Here is a 24,646-nt window from a genome sequence, read left to right as displayed (position 1 = left end):
TCTCTGTAGCACCACAATGCTTCTCATATAATACACTTCTGTCAAAAACTGCCCTCTGGAATTCCAAATCTTTTTTAAAATACAAATAATATCGCAAATTGAACACTAATGTTATGATAACCATCAATTTTCATATCATCTAACAGTTAAACCATACACATGTCCTGCATTATTAATTGTGGTGCTGCACGTACGCCCTCCTTTCAATGAGAGCATGGAAGTTAGATTTAGTATCGTTTCCCGAGCAGAGCTGAAATATAATCCCAGAAAAGTGTCCCCAAAGACAGCAGAGAACAGTGGAAACAAAAAGCGGAACAGGTGACAATGGCTACACTTGAAATTAAAGGTTCTTTAGTTCTCCCATCGGACTGTGACTGTGAATGTTCATTCAGTGCCCCATAGACATGGTCGTTATTTCCTTCGAGACTGTTCTGCTGAGTGATTTCTTGTTGTCATATTTGTGTCACACTGTGCCAAACACCCCTACAGTTTATTATCCCTCATCAAATGTTCCTACTCCCCGAGATAATCTTCCCGAAGTACATTTCCTCATTTCCACTCATTCTGCATGTGTGCTGGAAAGTGACTACACACATGTGCACACAGAAGAGAGAAGTACCAGGGACACTCAACGGTAAGATACCAGCTGCAGACCCGGGACATCTAAGAAGTTATATGATACAACAACTATGCCGAGTTAGAATAGTGACATGAAAGATAGTCAGATCTTCATTTGAATGATCCAATATTGGTTCATAAAAGCCAGAGATAGATCTTTTAATATTTCCCTGTGCATGCGTGACAGGGTTGGAAATTAACACTCACCAAGTAGGCAGATATCCTGTTTGGTGAGTAAATCCTGGAGAGGCATTCCACCACGGGGGTGAGTAAATGATGGACCAAATAAGTCACGTTATAAAAACTATGCTGACAGTTTCTGTGGCCTGCTCTCTGTGTAACACTAACAGGATAGGGACTTCATGGTGCATTCAGGTACATCTTGTATACTCAGAAATCTATATTTGAATGCCTTAATGGCTGTTTTTTATGGTAAAGTTTCTTCATTTTACTTTCTCTTCTTAGAAATACATAGGCCAACATCTGTCATTACTTTCTTGTTCTTACACCACAGCATTTTTAATAGCTGCTAAAATCATAACAGTATCTATTAATTTTTCAGATTTTTACCAAATCTTTTGATTAAATTCTCAGCGTAAACATTAATATTTTTAATAATGCAACATGTTAGAGGGTTACTTGTACATAGGGCTGGGTATCGTTAAAAAAAAACTTGATACTGGCACAGACACCTTGACTTTGATACTGGCTCCTGAATGATACTTTTGTCAATGTCAATTTTAGGAAATACATTTTAACAAAAGATTACATCACACAAACACGTGGTGAGCTGTGTCTCTGGGCGTAGCCAAGTGTTTTCCCTGTATGCCTCCAGACTGCCAGTCACCAGTACTATTAGATCTTGGCACAACAAGCATGCAAGCATATTGGCTCCGTGATGCTGATGAGATTAACTCCTTAGGTATTGAAATTTTGTATCAAAAGACATTTTTCAAAACTCTATAGTATCAAGGCAATTCGGTCGGTGCCATAAAGTATCAAAGTTCAATATCCAGTCCAACTTGTACAATTTACAGCTGCTTTCTCAGAATGTCTCTGATATTCAAGCAAAATTGGTATTGTACCTGAAATACCTCAAAACAAATCAAAATCGAATCAAACTAAAACTGGAAATCAGTGGCGATACCCAGCTCTAGTTTTTTATTGTTTTGAATTGTTCTCAACACATGTGAAATATAAAATAATGACTATGAATTGTAAGTGCTGTCCTTGAACTTTAAGGGTGTTCACATCCAAACTGGGTGAGTAATGTAGGACTTTTGGCCGGTTTCACACACAATGCCCAGCGGGACAATGATCTCCAAAGGTACAATTAATGGAAAATGTGGAAAAGACAGAAGGTAGTTTCCAGTGTAGACCTGGCAGAGTCTGTGTGTTGAACACGTTTACCCACAGAAAATAATACACCCAAACTTTAAAACCACTTTAACCTCATGGCACACTGGGTCACAGAGGCAACACAACAAACATGTGTCACTGTCCTAAATGCACTCAATGTGCTGAATACATGCAAGATACTAGTATTAGTTTTTTTTCCCCTCGTCATTAATGCCTACACAGAGTTTAAACCCACTGATGTGTTTGCCATAGTCAGGAGCTACTGCTGTCGGCAAAATGACTGCAACATTACGGTTTAGTTGTGTCTATGCAGCAGTATATCCCTGTAAGCCCTTTTTAATGGATCTCGGAAAACAGTGGCAGCCAAGCACTTTAACAGCAGCAGCTGCCTTCGACTTTGGGAAACACACACTCGGGTTCAGACTCCTTGAAGGCACTATTAGTGATAGAGAAGAAACAAAAACTGCCCTCCCCGGCCTGGCTCTCTATTCAGGATTAACTTGGACGAGTCCCTTAACAACTTCTGTTATTTTGATAAGTCTTTCTCCGAGATCACAGTGGCCATAGTCTATCAGTAGAGACAATCCTGACTTCTGTATTCTTCTATTGGTAAACTTTAGCCAGAAGAGATGTTAATGAATGGAGTTAGAGGGGGAGAGCGTGGGTGAAATTATGAATAAGCCCGTTTCACATCTTGACAGGAAGCAGGGTAATAGTGCATCCTGTAGTATTGCTCCAGACCTCTGTCAACTTTATTTGCTGCCATTAGGGGTAGGGAAAAATATGACACTGGGTTATACGTTCCTTACAGCAGAAATAATTTAAATGTAGCAGATGTAATGTGCCTCATGTTTATGTTCCAGGCTAGGCTGCATCAACAAAGATAATGGAAGTAAACTCATCTACATTACAGACCAATACAAATACAAGCAAGTAGTAAAGACCTTTGCACATCAAGCCTTTTTTTTCAATCCGTCACCCCTTAAAAAACGTTACACACAGAGGCCTTCCACACCGAGTCCGTTGCGTTAATTATTCAATTTGTTGTGAAAATTCACAATATTCAACCAGGTCCAGACAAGATAAGGTGAGTTTAACCTGCTAATAAAAGGAGCTGCCAGGTGTATATCATGATGTCAGAGCAACAACATCCAAGAACCAGTTGATCCTGAAGAGCAGCTGGCAGCTTGTCCGAGGTAGAGACGCACAAGCACGTCACATCAGGAAAGGATCGGAAAAAGTGCAGCAAATCCAACCGGTTCCAAAGGTTTTGGAGTCCATTGACACAACATGAGTAAGTAATGCAGCAATAAATGTTCTATCGAGTACTTTCTGTCAGTCTGTCCTCATAGTCAAGATGCCGGTTTTTAAGCACCTTAACAAAAGCCCAGGTGACTCTTGGGTATATTGGTGACCATCTTAAGGTCTAAAATGATAAAATATCTTAATAAAAACAGCTTTAAAGTTACTGGGAGGAATATTTTGTAATCATTAGAGGAGGTCAGCAGTTTTCCTCTGTTTTCAGTGAGTGCTCAGCTAAGATACACTCTAACCCTACTGACTGTACAGAGACGAAACTGATATCAATCTTCTTGTTAAGTCTGGAGAGCAAAGGTTTTTGTTTTGGGGAGTCAAATCGAAGACAGAGGATGTTGTTCACTGTACAGATTGAAAAGCCCACTGAGGCAATGGGAATGTGATTTTGGGCTTTCTAAATAAAGTTGACTTGACTTCATTTGACAAGAACTCGGTGTTCAGGGGCTCACAACACTGCTGGTTGTGTTACCTCCTGATTATTGGTCTGCTGGCATTTACACAAGCTGGACAAACCCAGCGAGCCAAATAAGAGTATCTCTGCACTGGATGCCCACTAGAATTAGCTGAAACCGAGTTATCATGCCGAGCTTCATCGACAAACACATAGTGTTGGTGGGAAACACAGGAAATGAAAATTCCTTCAAAGATTAACCAAAGGAAACAATCAATACCCAGAGGAACATGAGAGCTGGTTAGACTGCTGAGTGTTTCTGTAAACCAATGCTGTATCTGTACACAGCCGGATGTGCAATAACTTTTCATTTGCTCATGTTATTGCTAAATGTAATAAAATACATGCAGATGGAGTTAACAAGGGGAAGTTCATTATATTACTGTAGCCTTCCCATCTGCTCAACTGTCAACATATTTGTGTTGCTCCGTACTATAAATGTACAGACAAAGCCTGTCCTGTTTGCAGATGTGTTAGGTAAGCTTAATGAAAGGTGGAAGTGATAAGGAGCTTGGGCTACCAGCCAGTTAAACACATTTACTAAACAATGTACAATTCAAACGACTATTAGGAACTGGGTGACAGTCTATCCAAACAGGACAGTGTAGATTTCTATGTCAACATCAATGACGACAGCGTGGTTACTGGTTATAGTACAGACCTGATGGGATGTCCCCATAATTAGCAGAACCCCTGGGGATCTCCACATTTCCTATTTGGGATGTGCTACATTTAATGACCTTGAATTGAAAGGAAGACTAGTGAAGAGACTGATCGTTCGAAGCTGTGCTGGGGTATTCAGACCAAATCAGGAACTACAGAAACTGAGAAAGTATCATCGGTTGGTCCTTGAACCCCGCCTGGAAAGCACCCAGTTTCTGGCTGAAGAGCAACAACGCCTTCAGAGAGGCATTGTCCATCTTCAACGAGTTTGCAGAGTTTTTCTCCCCTCCCCATTGGTGCAATCTCCTGGCAGCTCAATGTGTTTGGGGCAACATTACAGAAACTCAGGGCCATTTCTCTGAATGTTTGAGCATGTGGTTTGTTTTGGCCTATTTGTGTTGTGTCATCTCACTAGAGCCTGACCAATACTCGATTTGTGGGGGCAGATACTGATGCTAGAGAGTAAAAAAAACAACCTGATATTCTTATATACACAGAATATATAGAGAAACACATTTTTTTTGCATGTCATCAATAGTAATAAGGAAACAGTTTGATAAAATGCTTGATAGTTTCACCTGGATCCAATAAATGCAAACCAACACAGAAGCACATAACATCAGCTCAGTGGTATAGCGGTTTTTGAGTCGGACAAATATATATGTCAGACAAAAATAAATGTTGAACACTTGTGTGTACACTGCGCAGGAAGTCCGTCCTGAGCAAGATCGGTAAGACAACATACTTATTTTACCTCCTTATTTGTTTCCAACCACACAACAAGTCATCAGTCACGTCCATCTCCATCTGCTGCTAAATCTCAAGATAACCCACAGGCAGTCCACGATGGAGAGGTACTCATAAATTTAACCTTTTTTCCACCTGGTCTTTAAAAATGTTTTTGACCAGCCAGTCTGATTGCTGACTCATATGACTGGCCACTGCAGTTTGATGGTGCAGGGCCACTGTTCACACCTCCGCAGCCTAAGCACTCTACCCACACTTAAAATGAATGGGAGGACTGATTTGGTCTGAATGAGACCTTGTCCACACTTTTTTAAGATTGTATTTCTTTGACAGGTTCCTCCTTTAAATGCTCACTAAAAAATGTTGTTTGAACAAAGCCTCTCTTTACATGGAGCCGAAAAGAATTGGTTTGAAAGCCCGAACAGATTAATAAATGCTCCCCATAAACACCTCAGTCAGTCGGATGCAGAGTTTAAACCTTTGCAAAAAGTCAAAATCAAAACTATCCCACGTAAACTAAATAACCTGATTATTTTCCAGCCACGATCTTTCTATGCATGCCCTCCATCTAGACATAAATGCGTAGTGGCGTGCGTTCCTCCACATCCCAAAGATAGCGGCCTCTAATGTGAACTCTTGGAGAACTTAAAATAGTCGATGCTAGATATCCATCTTCAGGACATGGAGCCGATCGAACACATGCCAAAAGAGATAAAATGTCCAACGAGGAAGAGAAATGCATGACGTGACACCACTTTTGTGCATGTCACAGAGCTGTACCAATTAAATTTGGTGTCGCGTGAAAACACCAGACCCTATTAATCCCATCCCATGTTAAGTGTTTGCCTGAAATCTTCAGCAAGAATGATTTCAATCTGAGCGAGTGTGGTACACCAGAACGGATCTTCCTCTCTGTAGAAAAATGTTTGGCATACTAATGTGGAGGGACATACATGAGACTGGATAAAGAAAATGGCCTGTATGTAAAAAGGTCGCAGGTTTGATTTAATCAACAGGTGAATGCACATCCTGTGACGGTCAAAGTGTCCTTGAGCTGGAAACTGGAGCTGCTCACTGAGTGCCACTGAGCTAGAGAGACCATCAGCGAATATCTAAAAGTAAGCACTCTTTATACACTGTGGAGAAATTAATGGCTTTTTATGCAGAGTGCTGAATGTAAATGGCTTTGAGATGACCACAGAGCCTCTGTTAAACCAGTTGACCAACGCTGTCTGAATTTAAAATGGAAAAATCACACAATACAGCACAGCGCTGGCTGCTATTGTTTGTGCTTGGTGATAATGCAATAAAAACACGATTATCTCTACAACAGCAACTTGATACCGCAAACATGCTCTTCCCTGGCATCTCTTTCTTGTAGTCACAAAAGATCTCCATGTACATACTGTTCTGTATCGGTCTACTTGTATCCCAGCTACTAACCATGCAGGGGCAGGGATTAGATGCAGAGTAAACAGATTAGCCACATCTGAGAGTCCAAGGAAAATACCGGTAATGGAGTCATTATCATGACTACAACCTGGAGAGCAGAAGAGGAAGCTTTAAGATGCAGCGACTTATGAATCCAAGATGATATGATTGGAGACGTAAATCGGAGACAAACTGCCAAAGAAGCTGATCATTTAATGCAAAAAGTAGTATTTTTCTTTATGAAGTCTCTGGTGTCTGGTCGTGATTTAGCTCCAGCCAAGCAGAAACTTACCCCACACTGGATGAGGACGACTCATCCAAAGTGTGGTTTGGACTCTTCAGTCTAAACATAGCAAGCTACTTGACACACACACACACACACACACACACACACACACACACACACACACACACACACACACACACATCTGTTCAGCAAACCTCTGGAAAATGTTGCTCATATGATCAGAAACTTTTATCATGGCTTCAGAGAGGGAGACGAGGACAGACAGAGGAATAGGAGTTGAGTAAATAAGATATAGTCAGATTATATAAAAGACAAGGCTGAGCTCAGAATTTACTCTGTGTTATCTCATTCAAATATTGGATTAGCGTCGCCATGTGTTGATGTTTGTGTCTCTAAGGTTTCAGGGACGCTTCTCGTGTGTGATAAGTTGGTCATGTATTCATTTATTTAGCACGAACAGCCTGAAAAAATGCCCGCCATCCCATTTTGTTGTCGCACAACCTGAAGATTATGACTTTACTTCCAACTTTAACCACACAGAAACAGGGAAAAGTCGCAGGTATTCAGATTAAAGAACCTGAAACCAGTGATTGTTTGGTGTTTTCTTTGCCTTTTAATCGATCCCCAGAACTGCTGATTAACTTTCTATCGACCCTTTAATCCTTTTTCCACCTCTAGACTTCAGCACAGGTTTGGATAATGCTGTAAACATCGCTCCAACGTATCATGTTTCTCCCTCAGGAGTTTGGTAGCTACTTATTCTTGAGTTTAGCTCGTCTTCCCAACGGAAATATACAAGTTTAAACCACATATCCCTGCTCTTTAAACACACATGTAGCCTGTCCCCAGTCTTAACACACGGTAACTCGCGTCTCAGAGCGGTTAGATGGTCGCCTCTGCTATGAGTAGCAGTCACTCCTGACAGAAAACTCCTCCAGACCGGGTGAAACTCACTTGTTTTCAGACGTCCTCGTCAGCCCAAAGTCGCTCCAACAACCTCGGGGTGAGTTATTTAATCCATGCGTGTCATTCGGCGGGTAAACGTCGTGTTTTCGCCGTCAGTTTCTGGTGTTTTCACTCCGCCGACCGCAGAAGACTGTTGTCTGCGTTAAAGGACCGACTTCTTCTTTCAACGGCTCCAGTCAGCGGCGATGACGCTGCGCTGCTGGCGGGGCGGGGCGGAGCCACACACACACACACACTCACACACACACACACACACACACACACACAGATGCGTCATTATAATATTATATTTTATCAATGTGCTCCTATCCAGTATTTCATTAAAACACTTCCTGGTTCTCAAACTGGAGGGCTGACCTGGCTCGTTTCTATGGTGATGACGTATCTTTTCGCATGCCACGCCCACCACGTACTCAAAGGAGGGAGCTAGCTTAAGGCGAATGACTTTTAGTTAGCAAATCAAAACCTGTTTGTACTCTGAACATATTTTACAAGTCAAATTTATTTCTGAAGATCTGTGACTTATAAAACGAGGGTCACGGGCCTTCCGGTGGACCCCATTGACCTTATTTTGCAAAAAAAAAAATTGTATGACCTAAAATCCCAAAGCCTCAGTATTGGACGGGTCAGCAGACTCAAAAATCAACTTTTTCGATCCTGCAAAATTAATGGCATGGGCGCTTTGACAATAAATATCTAGATACAGCTTCAGTGACGCTTTGAAGCCAAAAAAGCTCAACTGCATTCGGCCTGCCTCAAAGTACGATCCTGCAAGTTTCTTCATGTTGCAACTGTCTTTAGGTCCGATTTCCTATTTCTTTCTTGTCTCAACATAATGCTTATGTTCTGATTGGGTTTAGGCACAAAAAACACTTTGCTTTAGCTCAAAATACCTGTTCTGGTCCCAACAAACTGGCTGGAGATGTCCCAAGGTCTCATTAAACACCTGGTTATGTTGGCACAAACACGACTGGAGATGTCTCAACATCCCGTCAAGAATATCTGGTATTTCTTGCCGCAAAAATGGCTGGAAATTTTCCAGAGGTGTCATGCTTACAAATGACGATCGCAGACTTGAACTGCACAGCAGCCTCCTCCCCTGAAACCCCAACAACGTCTGGTTTGAAAGTCAGGTAATGTATATGTTACGTGAACATGACATGACTGGTTTTGTAGAAATGTCTGTATGGTACTCAGCCTATGACATGTGCTTATGGACGCACAACCTCACAACCCTTTAAAGGAAGAGTTAGCTGTGTCACCCCTTTGGCAGCTTCTCTGAGGAGGCCAGCCACAAATCTAGGGTATCTTTTGGGCAAACATAATCAATCTTCCCTGAAAGGAATAGTTGGACATTTTGGGAAATACGCTTAATTCACTTTTCCTTGGCAGAGCAGGATGAGAAGATCAATACCACTCTCATCTCTCTGCATTAACTATGGAGCTAAAAGCCGGGAGGCAATTAAGGCTGGAGAGGAGTATCCCTCTAGTCATCAAAGATTATTAGTCACAACAGTGATCAGGCTGACATTTCTTTTGTCTCTGTGTTTACTAAATTACAAACAGACACAGTGACTGTTACCAACTGTAAACTGAGACATCCGGTTACACCTGTTCCAGTCCAGTGGGCGATGCAAATTTTATATGAAGGCTTGTTTGTTAAAATAAACCACAACAGTTTTGGTTTGCTATCATTATGATATAAAGTTATGTTTAACCATATGTTTATTTATTTACGTGTATTTTCTTCTTTTATATCCATAAATTGAGAAGTGTTTTATACCTCATCTCACAGATCACACTCAAGCTGCATCCCCATTAAAATGCTTGTGTATTGTCTCTGTTTTTTCTGTTTCTGTTTGTATTTTTCAGCAGAACTTGTAGTCAAATCTCTGAAGGGTCCAAACAAGAGGCACCCAGATGGCAGTTGGAATTTGGAGGTATGTCTCTGATGGGTGTGGGGTCTCCAAACAGCAGGGGGCCAGTCCCCAGGCTGTCTAATGACCCAGTACAGGACAAAGGGGGTCTGCTGTGTGAAGGACTGGAGGCTTTACGTCTTTTCTGTGTTACAGACTCACAGCTGGCCACTCCATGGAAACAATGGACACCCAGCCTGTGCTCATCAATAATAATCCTGAGGTTCACACGTTATTATACAATCCTTGAACTCTGAAATCTGAAAGTTGTATTTTCACTTTTCTGTCTAATTGAGGTGATGTTGTTTCTCTGTGTGAGGTCATGAATGTTCTCTGCTCTCTCCAAACCACCTAACAAAGCAATCAAACTGTGATATGATGGTATTACATTCCCCAAGAAATTCACATACATTAGTTTTGTTTTGTTTTTTGGCTCCAGTCACATGACGTAGTTCAAAGCATAAATATGTTGTGGTGCAGCAAACGAAAAACAAGTCTGATAGTTAGCAGAAACCTAAGCCAAACACGGAGCTGGTTTGCAGTCAGAATCTGAAATCTGAAACAAAGCAACTAATTGAAATGTTTGTAAAGACAAGTTCACTGTTACCCATTTCACCTCATTGGTTATTAATGCCATGTATAGGATTGCTCCTCAGTGGATTACAGGGGACATTTTCAAGAATTATATAGATATTTCATTTCATTTTGTTGTGGGTCACACTGGTTTTCTTGTAAGTTCCGCCCATGACTCGACGGCTTTGTGGTTGTGGTACAAGAAACGTGGTAAATTTCAACTGATAGGCAGCTCCCGTCAAAAAAACAGACAAAAATCTGTCAAGAGACTTTTAATGGCCCTGGTAGTCTGCAGGACAACAACAAAGAGGGAAATCAGTGTGGCCGTGCTTGTTCTCGGCTGTCTTCCTGTGTCAACACACCCCTGGGTTTCCCCCAAAGTCCACAGGACAATCAGAGGACAGCAAGGAGGTCATTGTGCAACGATTGATTTACTGTTTAACCACACTGCAAAAGAGAGAAGAATTAGCTAGCTAACTGGCAAGCTATTTCCTAACTGTATGTTCAGTGATTGTCTGGTGTTAACGGGTTGTGCCTGTGTTTTTCTCGCAGTTGTTTTGAACAAAAAAAAGCCAATGGCAGAGCTGATACAGCGGATTGTGAGATGTAGTTTTCCCGGTAAACACACCAACCCATTCGACTGTTGCTGCAGTGTGGAAACTATAGCTCATAAACCGCTGTATCAGAACAGCAAGAAATACAACTTTGCCAACTTTGAAATGAACTGTGGCTGAGAATTATGCCCAACAAGTGCACTATTTCCTCCTGTTTATTAAAAAACAGCGAACAGCTGTTTTTAAAGACATACATCGTCAACAACAACCAGTTGGCTTGGGGCTGCCTGTCACAGGAAAAGGAACTCAGAAAGTCTCGTGAGATGGACTAATGCGGGTTTGGTCTCTTCATGGACTATTTAAAAAAAAATTAAAATAACACCATGCTTTTTCTTTAATGCTTTCAGGAGCAAGCTAATATATTTGTCCCAAATAGGATTAATGTTGATATGATGGATTACTGTCATTCTCCTCAAAAGAAGATTATTCCAGTTACATCAGTCTTGAATGTAATTTTTCTCCCAGTTGTAATTGCCTCATTTTTTTCTCACATTACTGTCATTCATGTGCATACATACGGTCCACACCCTGCTGTGGGCCAGGGTTAATTGCTGCACGTACAATAGAGCACTGCACCAATCACTGTGTCATCAGAGCTAATCCTGGCTAACTACGTTAACTAGACAGGATAGGATGACCACGGAGCAGAGCTGTGAAGGAGCCCACAGACCGCCAGGACTCAGGTGTCTCTTTCATCCTCCTCCCAGAGTCTCAGGTGGCCAGTGAGGCGTTGTTTTCTGTGTATGTGATCACTCAAGGGTGTCTGCGGAGCACACCCTGGCAGATCTACCACTGCTGCCACCCAGCTGCTCATGTATCAGGTTTAATCAAGATGGGGCTAAAGCCTGCTGATGTTAATGAGGTGCCGGGAAAGGAGATTGAGGAATAAAAAGGGTCTGATAAAACAACTGATTAAAAAATGATCAAAAATGATTTGACAGGTCATACATCTGGGTTTTTAAGGTGTATCGAGGTAACTCACTTAGAGTTTGCTCACATCATTACAGTGATTCACAAGAAGACTCCTTGGCTTTGTTGATACTTGATACAACATGGAACAAATGATGTGAGCTGGACTGATGATTAGCATAAGAAAGACTGGACTTTTATTCAGCAGCAACAATGAGGATGTTTCAGCCACATAGACTGCCCCAGCATAACCCCAAATACAACCTTATTTATTGTTACAACTGGACAAAAATGCAGTTAGAGATCAATTCAAGGAAATGCAAATGACTTTTAACGTCAGTGGTAATGAAATAATGTGTTCCACTTCGATTCCAGCTGTCAGTCTGAGGAAGAATCCTTCATTTTCTTTCATTTTGGCACAAAACTCTTCATTTATCTTCTGTGTGAAGACATATTTTCTCCACATTCATCGTCTTTATGAGACTTTATTCGTCACCATTTGGCTGTGTATATAATGAATGAGATGCTGCCCTGCTCTAGATGGTGTGGGTGATTAAAGCCTGCAGGGTAACTGAGCCAAGACCCAACACAATGCATGTTTACACACACACACACACACACACACACACACACACACACACACACACACACACACACACACACACCCCTTATCTTCTCATTAAAAAGTAAACAAACTCACTTTCAAATATAAATCATGAAATAGGAACAGAAATTATGGATTATACTAGTCCTGAACTAGAGAGTCAGTCTATATCCTTTTCGGTACCGATGGGCCAGGCTGGGCCGGGTTCGGACAAAACTTTGGAAATAATGTCTAAGTTTGATCTCGTCAGTGACATTCAGATTCATTCTTTCAAATTATTTTAGTGAAAATATAGTCTAAAAATAAATAAATATAGTATAATAAAAAATAAATAATTATAGTGTAAAAACTTTTAATAATAATAAATAAATAAATAAATATAGTCTAAAAATAAATATAGTATAAAAAAATAAAAATATAAAAATAAATAAATACAGTATAAAAATAATTAAACATAGTTGAAAATAGATACATATAATATAAAAATTAATAAATATAGCATACAAATAAATATAGTGTATAAATAAATAAATAAATAAATAAATAAATAGTGTATAAATAAATAAATACTGTATAATAAATAAATAAATATAGCGATAAATAAATATAAATATATATAAATACTAAATATAGTGGAACATAGAGAAATATAATAGAAAAATTAATCAATAAAGCATAAAAATAAATACAGTTCTTAAATGTGTCAGGCTCAAGTCGGGTTCGGGCATAAAAAAAACCCACCAAGTTGAAATCAGGCTTGGTTCTCATGGACTTGGTCGGGTTCTGACAGAAGAATCGTCCTGAGCTGCCCTCTGATGTCTACCTGTATCAGTGTCTAACAGGGTATTACTCCAAATCTATTGAAATAAAGAAAACACCTGCACACTACCTGCAGTCTGAGATTTTAAAAAATAATTTACAAGCACACGCTGTTCAGGACAAGAGGCCATGTTTGGTTTGGACAACATGTCCTTTAAATGTCTTACAAAAACAAACATATAAGTTCAGTATTCACTGAAGTGGGTGAAAGTTTAACAGACTATGCAGATCATAAAACAATAACCATAACCTTATCGCTACAGTGAGTTAATTGACACGCTGATAAAAAATAGATTACTAATGCTGAAGGTGCTCATTATAAAAACCATCCTGATAAGCACTGAGCTGATGTAGAGCAAAGGTGTGTCTGACTGCCCTCATCTAGTGTGTTTACCAAATAAAAATGATTGTTGTGACAACATATGGCAACAATGTAAAATGCTACACCTCAGTGCAATGAAATGTTTCCGTGTCAAAAGCCAGCCCTGCACGGACCCACGAAGAAACACTTCAAACTCACGATTCTGCTCCTGAATACGAAGAATGTCGTCTGACATCATGAGTCAAAGTGTGAACTTCCTGAGAGAGGAAATCAAGATGCAGTTGCTCAGAAATGAAACTCGTAGAAGCTTTAAATGGGGCTATTTGAGGCTGCGCAGAGTAGACACATGCTGAGCACATGGTAATCTTTGTGAGACGTATCCTGACCACATATATCACATTAGCATGCTCTATAAATATACAGCAGTGTCTCACATTAAAGCTTTATTGCAGTGTATTTATAGAAAATATGAGCGGAGCTGCAAGTGTTCAAAATACACTGGCAATAGACAACTTCTTACTGTAAATACTGGGTATGGGGTCTTGTTTTAAAACGTAAAACGTCTTTTCAAATTGGTTTGGGATCTTGGGGTTTCCGGACACTTGGATTACGCCGGACGAGCTATATGGAGCCATTTTATGTTTATTGATTTATTTATTAAAACAAGTCCCCATCTATTTCAGTTGTTTAGGAGAATGCTGTAACACTGTTTTGCTGTGAAGCTCCTGAAATGTTTTCTGGACGACAGAACTTGTCACACCTGACTTTCCAGTAGATAATGACTGAATTTTCATTTTTGAGTGAACTTATCCTTTAAAATGACCTATGAACACAGGAAATCAGTGCATGACACAGAGCGATATAGGTCATCTAAACCACAAAAATCGCTATTAAACAGAATTATCCATCCGATCTCATGATGGGAAATTCCAGAGACGACTCTGTGCAGCAGGGACTGTTCTGGGTCAGAGTCTTCATCGACTATGACACCTGTGTGGTCACAGACACGCACCGATAGACAGATGTTGTCATGGGAAAATACTTTGGTTAGTGCTGTGTGACAAATGGCACAACAAACATATCAGTAAAAATCAACAGTGAAACGCGGAGGCATAGTGTTGCAGAGAAAGAACACATGCGGACTAATTCAATGCTCGTAGGAAAAGTTATGATTTAATTAATAAAAAGACAATCGTTTTCTTTTTCCTCTACAGTAACTCCAGTTGGATGTAAGGGGAGGGCTGGTTGAAATTCTTTGTCATTTGTCTGCTCGAGGTTCCTCTCCGACCAACAATAGCAGCCTTGTAGCTCTTTGCCCAGATCCTGGCAGCGATGTCCTTGGGTCCTGTGACTTTGGGTCCCGGGTGTCCGTCTGGTCGCTCCTCTAACACAATCCAAGCCCTCTTTTGCTCTGATTGGTGCGGACACATCAGAAGGCCGTCTGACCACGGACGACTGATAAAACATATCGCTGATCAGAGCGTCCTGCTGGAAATAAATGTTAACGTTAATACACCATCAACTCTCTGTCATTCACTACGTATGATACCTGTAACAGTCTCCACGCACGTACAGCTGTAGGAACATTCAGAACATGATGATGTCACAGGGGAGTTGACCTTTGACCTTTAGATATAAAATGTCATCACTCGTGTTAGTCATATGAGTACCAGACTTCGATAATGTTCACAAGAAGGGAACGAAATTATTAAGCACTTTTACTTTTGAAAGTACTTTAAGCACTTTCACTCAAGTAAAACTTCCAATACTAGAGAAAGTGCTTTGAGACTGTTATATTGTCACTTTTTAGGATCTGAGCACTTCTTCCTTCGCTCTTTAAGGTACTACAGATGTGTCTGAATCTCTGAGAACCAGCTCATGGAGCTGAAGGGGGAAGTGGAAGGTTGTACAGGGTCATTTGAGTTCAATAACTGATTAATAGATAAAGTGAAGAAAGCTGCATAAAAATTGCGAGAGAGGACGTTTGATACAGACGGCAAATTAATGAGGATAAGAGCGTGAAGAGAAATCTTTCTAATTCTAAAGAAAAAGTAATTCTTTGACTTTCATTGACACACTTCCTTTAAATAATGATGACAAAATGGCTGTTTTGCAATAATATGACTCACATTAAGATAAGTGTGTCGTGAGAACCTTTAACATGCATTATAGTAAAAATATCACAATCTAAGCGTTTAAATGACGACTCATTCATATTAACTGAGCAGGAGGAGGAGTTCAGTCTCGTAAGTGGACATGCTGTTATGAACATGCTGCTCAGATGGACTGTGTGTACATGATGGTGAGCAGATTATTATCCAAGCATGTTCCCAGAGCTGGAGTTAATCATTAGCTGTGACAGTAGCTACTGCACATCCTAACTGCACAGGATGTTCTTCCCATGCTGGTTAAAGATTAGTATTATTATCATATGTTTTCACCGCAGACAAACAGAGAACAAAGCTAGCTTTTGCGGCCAGTTTCAGATGCTGAGCGTAAAGATGAATAAACTCTGCTGATTGTTTCTTTTGCCTCTGACCTAAAGGGTCATGGGACACGAACAGATATCTCAATGTGTGGAACTTCTCATGACTACTTTTGATGTGCTGCATGTGGAAGTGCGTGTGTCTGTCTCCCCCCACATCGTTGCACACATCCTCTCTGTCGAAACCACAGGATCGAGTCAAGCACGAGGTACACCAGTAGGCAGAAATGAAAGTATTAATTTCCATTCGCACATGAAGACTCACATGAACACCTCACAGCGTGCAGATGTCTGTCGCAACGTCACATCTTCTGTTTTAAGGAAAGGGGAACTACTGATTTTGCATTTGTGAAAAAAGTTCATCAAGCATCATACTTCAGAGTTAGTGAAGGTTTAAGACTACACGTGTGAAAATAAATGGCTGTGAAAGTAGAAAAAGAAGCAAGCTTACCAAACTATCTGCAGCCAGCCAGGACTTTCCCAAACCGTCTTTGACTGCAACACGCAAGTCGCCCTATGAAACACACTGATATGCAGTGTACCGAGACAGTGAGTCACGATGTTACCATGTTCAGATGAAACATGGATGACTAACGTTGAGCAACACTCGGTTAAGTTCTCCAGTAATAATGATACTGCACTGTAGACTTTCAATTCTAAAATGAGATATCGTCTATTAAAGGAGGCCTATTTTGTTTCCTTTGCTGTTATTTAGGTTCCTGTGCGTGTGAAAGCTTTTAAAAAGTGAAAAGCCCACAAGTCCACACCAACAGAAGCTCCTCTCTCCCACAGAAAACACTGTTCCTGAAACGCCTCGTCAGTACACCCGCCTTTAGTTCTGTGACTTTGTGACATCACACTACATCACCATGTCACACATTTGCATAATATATGCCTATATTCATGGTAAAAGTGAAGCTAACTGGAGGCTGAAAACACAACAGAGGCGACTGGAGACACTGGCTCAGGCGTGTGTGAGCTGACCAATCAGAGCAGCAAAGGCAAGTCAAGTGTGTTTATATAGCACATTTCATACAAAGAGGCAATTCAAAGTGCTTTATATATAGCTTATATAACAAAGACAATAATATTTATATTCCACTAATAAAACATTTTAATTTAAATGGGATTTTCTTCCTATCCGACTCTTTTCTGCTCAAAACTGACATGGTCTCTGACTTTCTGCCTCGTGTTTTAATACCGTGTCGTCTTTCTATTAAGCTTTTTCTATTCATGTGACAAAAAGAGCAAACATGTCACACAAGAAAAACCAGCACAAAAACCCTCCTCTGACCTGCAGTCATTGATGACTCATCCCGTCAGATCCTGTTATCGGGACTAACCTGGGAGAAGCTCTGAAAGGAGATCGTTCAGTGACGCTGTAAATGATGCCTGTTCTCATATAACACACGGACAAAGTTGGAAGGATTAGAGGAGACCACACAATGAGTCACGGCTCATTGAACAACAGTGACTCATACGTTTATAGTTTGCGTTAGCCTGCTGCAGTGCATGCAGGCATGAAACGTATACTTAGTGGTTTACTTAAATTGCAAATGCTTTAAAAAGGATTAGTCCAGATGAAACTGAAATAAAATGCAAACAATAAAGCCAAACATTCTGAAATTAAATATAGAAAGTGAGTTTTATGCGACTAACAACTCATCTAATTCCTTCTAGATATGAAACACTTTAGCGTTTTCAATCTGGTTAGTTTAGCTTTATCACCATGTTGATGCAAATCAACGTGACCTTTTTCTCCTGGTCCAGTGTGCCTGATTTAGAGCACACAAATGACCTTGATTTGGATAGGAAAATGTGTATGTATTTCATTAGGTCCCAGCTTAAAGCATGTAAAACGTTTGAGTGTTTGCATGTCTGCAATGCTTTCTGTTTTCAGTACTGGCAGGGGAAAAAAAACATTTCCATGGCGATTTCGTCATTCGTTGAGGGTTAACGGAGGGTTACTGTGTCAGCAGCAGGTCGTTGTCTCGTTACTGAGTGGACAGACATTAGTTAAACTTTATCTCAGTCGTGCTGCAGCATCATTGAGTTTATGGTAACAGGACCATAAACTCAATTGTTACCGTAACAGTGGCTAAACACAGCAATAATAGATACAAGATACAATCAGCCATAAAAAGACAGGTCCCCGTCTGTGCATTGCAAATGAAATGTTCGTGCGTGTACCTGGTAGGTTAGAATAAATAAATGCTTTATTTCCAACGTCTAACCAGACGTTGAAAATCACTTATAATTGCTAACTTGACCGTGGAAATGATGTTAAAGGTGAGGGCATGAGCATACGTGGCTTTAAGTTTATTAATTAGTAGCTAAAACTGTCATTTCATTCCCTGCAGCTTTGTGTTCTCTGAAAGTGTTTGACAATATATGACTGAATTCAATGTTACAGCTGAATTACAGTACACACAGTTATTTTTATCGAGTCTAGAAGGATCTATATCAACAACTCATAAACTGATATTGCAGGATTTTCAAATGCATCCTCTCCAGAAAGAGGATCTGTACCAAACAGGGAGGCAAATACAGATTATTTTTTATTTCTTGTTCTTTCTTCTACATTACATTTTAGATTCAGTTCACTTTTTTCCCCAGTTTTTTAAACATGGACATTTAAAGGAAACAAGTAAACAAACACATACATTTTGAACCTTTGCTGCCATTAGAGTTCCTCCTCATGGAGGAAATGCCTCAGACACCACCTAGCAAACCACCTACTATTACCACCACCACGCTTCACATCACTGTTTGCATCTGCGGTCTTCCCACTCTCCTGGAGGCTGTGCAATTATCCATGATGGGCCTTCCACCACGGTTATCACATATGTTTTTGGAATGAAATCTGGAGACAGAGAGGGGATGAAATGGAGACAGACAATCTTCATATCTTGAGATTCAGTGTCGGCCTAAAAAATGTGAATTTTTAGGAGTGTTTGTTAACAATCATAAGTTGCAGTGTGGAGTCAGAAGTGAAGAAAAGGTTCAGTGTCATACATGTCGACCTATAACACTGCATGTTGTGTGTATTTCTTAACTACTTTAATACGTTTAGGACATTTGAAAGGAGGAAATCATTATGGTATCTGGTTTACACGGACAAAATGCAGAACTCAAAATGTTTTTACAGCGACGCCGTCACATCCCAGCATTCATCAAGACATTGACACAGGAAAGAAACATGCCACTTCAAAAATAAGTACACAAGCAATGAATACAAAGTGTTTCCTGCGTGAGAAAAAAAGAAGAAGAACAACAATGTGTCGTCCCTTCATTTTGCTTTGTCTACTTTGTATTGACTTGAAATTAGACTCAAATTTGACTTGACATTTTGAGTTTTTGCTGTGTTCAGCATTATGTAATGCTGAACACAACACCATCTCCATCTCTCAAGCGATTAAGAGAATTAAGTTTAGCTGGACAAGGCAATGGTTTTCTGGTTACAAACTAGTGACTTGACACCTGGAAAGGAGCTGCTAGACACTGTTTAGAAAAGGCTTAGGCTCTTTCAAAAAAATACTTGGCAGGTGATTGGTCGAACCGTCTGTCTTTCACCTGGTAACTTCAGCAAATCAGATCGGCAGCAGGGGATCGCTACAACCTGCAGAACCAGTTGGTAAATAAAACTCTTACTGACTGCATTATAAAAACTTTTCAAAAGGAGCATTTTCAAACAAGACTTTCCATAATGACGTAAAGTAAAATATCTAATTAAAATAATGGAATAATTGAAATATTTCACTATAATGAAGGAAATGAAATCACATGTCACAGTCGTGAATGTTGGTGCGTTGCTCCGAGTGCTTCAGTTTGTGTTGGTGTTCCTGCTGTTGTCTGTGATACAGACTCTCACGCGAATAACAAAACAAATCAGCGCCACCCTCTGCTCCTGAGACACCTGAGGTCAGGTGTAACCACCTGACGTTCACACAACAACTCTCTGTGTCCCCTGTGTGTGTGTGTGTGTGTGTGTGTGTGTGTGTGTGTGAGGTTTTAGCCATATCCTTGTATTGTTTTTTGACTTCATATTTCCTTTAGCTGTAGGCACTCAGTGGAGGTAATGTGATGCAGGCAGCTCATGCATGGTGCCATGGTCATATTACATCACACTGCATCCTGTGTGCTTTCCCCTGTCAGGGAAACGCCGAGCTCTGCCTCTACATCTGGTGTGAAAACATGTTGAATGAGAGGACCATTTCAGCCGATCGTGCAATGTACCATCTACCAGACAGGAATGTCTTATTCAAAAGGAGAAGACAAAGCAAATAATGAGGAATAAACAGATGAGTATTTAAAAAAAAAAAGCAAACCAACATGTTTTTATCACCTGGTCCATGAGCCGTCGAGGCAGAAACAGAAACGTGAAACTGCTCTGAGGTGCAGAAAGGTGCTGCATGTTTTTCAAGAAAATGCTGACTCCGGGGGAACACGGGTAACGCAAGAGAGAATCACCTGCTATAATGCTGCGTAGTACATATCCAGCTGGTGAGGTGCTGCCTGCCCTCCCCTGACATGGAGGTCATGGAGGCTGAGCTAGCTGTAGGGGACGGAGCATCTTCGTGGTATGGCCTCTAGATTTGTCTTCCACCGTTACACGTGTGTGGCATCGAGACATCGGCTTTCTTGTAGTCAATCTAGTCTGTCTGGTCTCCCTTTCTGAGCCTGGCTCATGTATTGAGCCGTGTGACTACCTATCCTAGCTGCATTGATACCTGACAGGAGCCATGTTAACGCAGAGGGAGGATTTTTCCAGTATTGTCTCCGGTTCCTCAGGTATGGAAAGCTTTGTTGTACTTCTTAGATAGCCTTTTCTCCAACACACCTTTCTGGCTAACTTCTCTTGACCTTTGCCTGTTTTTCTTTTGTAGCCGAGCATTGCTGAGGCGTATATCAGCCTGTTGGTAGGACAGTAGGACCACCTGCTGCATTCACATCCTCTAGCAGACTTTCACTTAGCCGTGGTTGTTCGGCACCGGAGGTTGCAGGTTTCCAGCTTTCTAATGATCTTCAGTCTCGGGTCAGCTGCCCTCCTGTTATCTGTGTCGGGCCTTGTTGTTATTGGGGCTTGGTACCCAATCTCAGAGTGTGGGGATGGAGATATATGGCATGGCAATGTTAGCATTATCTCAAAGCCTCAGAAGGGAGAGAAACATAAAACATCTGCTGTGAAAAACTCTTTCTGTTAATTCAAGTAAACTGCCTTTTTATTCCAATCCATCATGAATAAAACCACAGAGACCTGACATTTTCTTGATTAATCACCAAAGAGGAAAAAAACACCTAGTCAGTATTTTGCACTTCCATTTCATAATTAACCCCACCGTCTGCTGGAAGAGTCAAGACATTTCCCAGAAACTGGCCTTCGACGGTGAGTTCATACGCTGGCATGAAACCAGCTCTTTTACAGCAAACACTGTACATACAGATGTCATAACATCTGCGGCAGGTTACTGGCACTGACGATTTACCAGCTAGTGAGGCTTGTGTGTTGAAATAACTTGGCCCGTGCAGTCCCTCCTGCAGTGTCTGTGTTCAGAGAGGTGAACATCAACAGTTTGACAGAAACACTCTCTGGCTCTGCTTCTCAGGAAACAGAAACACAGCAGCACAGTGGAGTAAATGGTCTCTGTGATCGACTACCGCAGGAGCAGATTCACTTTCACTTCGAAAGTAATGTTTTCATCACATCTTGTTTTTTACCCAGAAACGAAATTTGATTTACTGTAAATTGTGGGTGTGTTGCCTGGAGCGTGAGCTTCTGCTTTCTGTGGTTGAGGTTTTATGAATGGCATCACAGTTTTGCTTAAATTCACACACAGACTTATTTTTGTGTCGCCCCTTGATATTGTGAGAGCAGCAGAAGGATTCATTTCTAAATAGTAAATAGTTTTATTAGTGTATTTTGATTGTACTCAAAACCCACTTCCACTTCTGCTTCTTCCTCGCTTTCATGCCTCCCATCTTCTGTCTTGCCTTTGATATATCTGACGTATTGCACCTGTTAGTGCCAGATTTCACCCTAAAAATCCCCCAGAAGTCTTAATTTAAGTCACAAAAAGCAGTATCAAGTTATGTTGGTGGTTTGGGTTTTATCAGGCGATACCTCACTGCCTCCGCTCTGATAAAGTGGAGATTAATGGAATTTCCTTTGTGGTGCAGAAAGTACAGAAAAATGACATTTGCAAAATTCAACAGAAACGTGTCTTTCCAGAAGAATGTCCCTTTGATCAACACAGGTGTATTATGGGTCTGCTGTCTTTGTATGTACTTGTTATTATCTTATGTGCTCTGTGAGTGATATGTCAGTTCTCTTGTACAGTATTTTTATTCTCTATTGTTGTTGATGTGATGCACTTTGTAACCCGGCTTTATAAAAAGTCAACCACTTGCCAGAATAAATGTTGGCAAAGTACATTTCATTACATTACATTTCATTTTCAAATTTTACGTTTCTTTGTGTTGTAAAGTTAACTGCTAACATTTCATCCTGGAACAGTGCTATATAAATAAAGTGTATTTCATCAAAAGTTTATTGAAACTCTTTCATACATAGGAATTGTTTTGTCTCTTTTTCGGCACATAAATCCCCTCTAAGTACGAGTGTGGGGAAGGTGGAGAGTCTGTAACCATAACTGTACACAAAAACTAGAAAAACAACAATTAAACTCAATTACTAGTGAAAATCAATGTATTATTAATGATCCAGTGGTTGAACAGAGTACACCGGCCCTTTGCCTCCTGACATGACAGTCAGCTCATTCATACGGTGTCTTTCCTGAATATCATACGACACCTGTCGTAAAAATGTTGATCTGATACGCATGAAACATGCAAATTTTATGTGTCTGTGGTTTGCAGAAATGGACCATGGCCACATTTTTTTTTTTGTGGTGACTGGAGCATTTGTTTACGTTAGCCATGGAGTGGCTGCAGTATTTATGAAAAGTCAAGTGATATATTGTGTGTAACAGACCGCCTTTGTGTTAATCTAGAAGGCGTACACAAACATAACTAGTCTGTCCAAAACTATCTGTGAGGACAAATACCGTGAGCTGCGGATGAGAAAATATCAGTTATTTGGGTGAAATGGCCCTTAAGTGATGGTCAGTAAACACAGGATGACACAAGCCAGGCACCGCAGACGTAGGTACTGCGTGTAATAGATTTTTTAAACGTCCAGTGTGATCATGCGTCGGCGCAGACTTTGTGGCTCTGCCAGCAACACACAACAAGGAGCCAGGCAGTCTAATCAGAGCAGGAACAGAGCAGTCAGATTGTGTTTTGGAGATTAGGGGAAGAGATGAGAGGAGCAGCACGACTGGGCCGCAGCGTGAAGCAACGCTGGAACGGCATCAAGGTCCTTTTGTCAAGAGCCCACAATCACAACAGAGCTGCTGGGGGAATACTGTGTGGCCGTGGACGCACACACACACACACACACACACACACACACACACACACACACACTGGGAAACGTTAACATTCCCAACGCACACACACTGAGTCACACAAACGCACATTCCCAAACATTTACGCACAAACAATTTCAAGTCCAACCGCTGCCTCTAATAGGCCACTTCCTCTCTCTCTCTCTGGCTCTCAGGCTGTTATCAACATTTCTGTGGGTGTGTCCGAACAGAGTGTATCTATGGAGGGACATCACAGGAGGAGATACGCTGTCTCCATGTTCACAGTATCAGCGCTCACAGAACATCACACTCAGTACCGAGAGGAGAAGATGTTTCTGTCAGCAACGTTCTGGTTAGTGTAACACAATGCTGCTTGTTTGGAGTTTCACAATGGTGCACTCACTGTGAAACCGTTTCGAGTGATGTGACTGATGTTACTACTACTGGTCGGGAGCAGTAACGTCCTGAGTGAGATGAAGGGCCCAGACGCAGCAAGCTGTCTAAGAACTAGTGGCCACAAAAGCAGACTGTGCAGAAAAGTCTGCACCTGAACACACCATAAATACTACATCTTTATTTGTCATTCAAAAAGGGAAACTGAGGATATACAAGCAGTGGAAGGAACTGCATCAAAAGGGGCTTTCCTTTTCCATTTTCATCCGTTAAGGTGTGCCAGGGCCCTTTGATGTGCTGGTGGATTTTGTTAGCTTTGGACAGAGCCAGCTGTCATACTTCCAGTCTTTATGCTAAGCTACGCTAACCATCCGCGATGCATTCACTAATAGTATTCTTAAACCTCCTGTAAACAAGGTCCTGAAAAATGAAGTAGCACAGATTAGCTACTGAAGCTAAATTAAATTCAAAGTGTTTTTATCAAAAGCTGGTGCTGATCTATATTTTTCTTATTGTCAAAATATCAAATGAAAATACCAAAACCAACGTGTCTGTTCATCTCTCAGTACTTTCTGACTTCCCTATCCTATCACTGACTCTCTTTAATTTTTAGCAAGTATTACTGACACAAGAGTAAATGAGTAATAAGCTGTATCAGTCTTTGGATACGCAGACATTACTTCTCAGTAGCAGCAGTTCATTGCTGTTTTTTTGTCACTACACTTAGTCTTTAAGCATTTGCTTAAACACAAGGAAGAATTTTTATTACACGGTTATTATTAGCG

At 40.8% G+C, this 24,646-nt stretch overlaps 1 protein-coding gene and 1 long non-coding RNA gene across 2 annotated transcripts in view; one reads left to right on the top strand and one right to left on the bottom strand.

Annotated features, from left to right (window-relative positions):
* b3gnt2b (UDP-GlcNAc:betaGal beta-1,3-N-acetylglucosaminyltransferase 2b) overlaps positions 1-8,031 on the bottom strand; it is a 30,909-nt gene extending 22,878 nt beyond the window's left edge. The window contains exon 1 of the mRNA XM_084374881.1: positions 7,788-8,031. The gene's annotated coding sequence lies outside the window, so the exon portion shown is untranslated. The remainder of the gene's footprint in view (positions 1-7,787) is intronic.
* On the top strand, positions 7,766-10,120 carry LOC311270152. The gene is made up of 3 exons (XR_014624194.1): positions 7,766-7,836; positions 9,672-9,739; positions 9,872-10,120. It is a non-coding gene; the product is annotated as an uncharacterized lncRNA (long non-coding RNA).
* Positions 10,121-24,646: the final 14,526 nt, after the last annotated feature.

This window comes from Pagrus pagrus, assembly GCF_965226575.1.
Source record: "Pagrus pagrus genome assembly, chromosome: 15".
NCBI lineage: Eukaryota > Metazoa > Chordata > Actinopteri > Spariformes > Sparidae > Pagrus > Pagrus pagrus.
The sequence above is the reverse complement of the archived record's forward strand: the minus strand, read 5'-3'. Positions and strand labels throughout refer to the sequence as shown.